The sequence below is a fragment of the Gymnoscopelus braueri genome (assembly GCF_963280865.1).
Source record: "Gymnoscopelus braueri genome assembly, chromosome: 9".
NCBI lineage: Eukaryota > Metazoa > Chordata > Actinopteri > Myctophiformes > Myctophidae > Gymnoscopelus > Gymnoscopelus braueri.
The window spans coordinates 38,942,131-38,944,630 of NC_137610.1; the positions used below are offsets into that span (position 1 = coordinate 38,942,131).

General features: G+C 38.8%; 1 protein-coding gene across 2 annotated transcripts in view; it reads right to left on the reverse strand.

Annotated features, from left to right (window-relative positions):
* Nucleotides 1–2,500, reverse strand: part of znf423 (zinc finger protein 423) — a 203,660-nt gene that overhangs the window by 54,707 nt on the left and 146,453 nt on the right. The window lies entirely within an intron of this gene.

The following is a 2,500-nucleotide window of genomic DNA, read 5'->3' on the forward strand; positions in this document are numbered from 1 at the left end:
GATGAACTGGGGGGGAAAAAGGGGGAGAAATGAGTGAGGTGGAGGGGGTAAGAGAACGTGTGGTGAGGGGATGGAGGTGCTGGGGGAGACGCAAGAGATGGAGGGATGAAGCTGGACGTAGGAATAAAGGGATTGAGAGATGAGAATGAGAGAAGCTGAGGGACAGAATGGACTGAATGAGAGCCAGAATGGAGGAAAAGAGAATAGGCTTCATACTCGCTGCTGCATCTGGCTGATCTTGTATGTGTGTGTGTGTGTGTGTGTGTGTGTGTGTGTGTGTGTGTGTGTGTGTGTGTGTGTGTGTGTGTGTGTGTGTGTGTGTGTGTGTGTGTGTGTGTGTGTGTGTAGAACAACAAAGAAAAACAAAACAGTTTTGAATTGTGCACTGCATTAAGAAAACCTGTGATGTCCTACATGATTTTAGACAGCTTCCTATTAGAATTACTGCTCAACCGTTCTTTACTTCATGTCTCTTCATGTTACAGTGGCATAAACATAACCATTTGATGGAAGACACAGCCTGTCTAGCACCATTCATTTGTAATTAGCAGCAGCAGAGGTTGTATGCCTGGTGAAGCACTCATCTGGAATGGTTCTGTCGTCCGTAAAACACTGAAAATCACAACATCATCTAATTATATCCAAATTAGAACACATCACCCTGCTCTACTCTACTTCTGTCTACATTTCTGCTTAATTGCCTTGTCAACCTGACTATATGTTCATCAGTTCACCAGCAGGCCTTTTGTCTGCCTGTATTTCTGTCCATCGCCATCACCACCAGCCTGTGCTTAGTATTAACAACTCAAACTTTTTGTGCCCAAGGCACACCTAAGGGCAGGTCAAAATATCAAGGCACAACTGTATTCATATCCCTGCAAAACAGTCCCTATAACATGTGTCATCATCACTCTTATCACTCTGTAAACATAATTTTTTATGTGCCAGTTTTTTTAATGCCAGTTTAACCACCCTATTTTATACTTTATTCTACACACATTTTCCAAAATACAAAAATAGTCAATATAAAAGCTCACAATGCGTCACATCGTCGCACTTGTAGACTGGCTAATTCCCCCAAAAAATGGATGCCAGGATGAAAGTGGCAAAAATATGTATTTTTTAGGGTATAGAGTGTGCCTCTGTTTTCCACAATGGAAACAAGTCCCCAGGACTTTTTTTGTGTTATCCTTTAAGCTCAAATGTCTGATTGTACCTCGTGCTGTTTATATTTCTGTCTAATAAAGTATTCAATCAATCAATCAAAAGTGCGGACAAAGTACTGATACAGTATATTTTAAAAAATGTATACAGTAGTTTTATACAGTATATTGTATTGCAATAATAACAACATTACATGTAGTCACAATATCACAAAAACTAAAACTAAACTTGTCTAACGGCACACGGTGAACCACTGCTTTAATGTATAAGAATTGCCGTTTGCCCAATTCCACTTCACCTAAAACCTGATCAATGTTGATTTGTTCCACATTGTGGTTGACAATTGTTATCATTATTACTATTATTATTATTATTATTATTATTATTATTATGTTGTTGTATGATATACTATAGGATACTCAGCTTACTCTGTGCTAGCGTGTTAACGAGCTATGCTGCAAATGGCTATGGGAATTCACACTTAGCTAAAGCAAAACATACTGTAATAGCTAGGCTTTCATTTCACAGGGAATTACAACTATGTCGGTTAGGCTCCACTGCTAACAACGAACTAGCATCTAATGTCTCAAGGAATTACAAAGCAGTAGCAGCCACTGCAAATAATTGTTAGCTAGATGCTAATGGGTATAGGGAATCACTAGAGACGTAGTTATCTTCCATCAGTTGAAGGTGTTGAATCATTAGTATTGTGTGCTTAATACAACATGATGTGGGCTACTCACAGGAACACAACCCTACACACATGTGCGCGCACACGCACACACACACACACACACACACACACACACACACACACACACACACAAACAAACACACACACAAAGAGAGAGAGAGGAACTGGGAGCACAACAACATAAATCTACATTACCACTAATGAATATTATCAATCACTATGAGTCTTTGTAACATTGTGAAGGCTGGATGTGTAAATAAAACCTAAATGGATGAAGTGTAAATAATGATTTCTTCCCCTTCTTTTCTGTTTCAAGGCAGGAGTTCAAATCTAAATACATCACTCCAACACCCACACTCATAATTAGTACGGAACCCCTTCAGCTTTCTCGGGTGATTAACAATATTTAACACTTTAGTATTAAATATATAAAGTAATAATTTAGTTGCGCTACAGTAACTCTTTAATATTACATACATTTTCATACAAATGATGGGAGCTTGTATGAAAAAGAATGTCACCACCTTTTTACACCTGTAAACCTGTGAGTGAGTACAGTACTTCAGTGTATGAGGCAGTGCACTCATAATGCTGCCAAAGGTAGGAAGTCATTTATCACTGTAGGGGACCACCAATAACAAG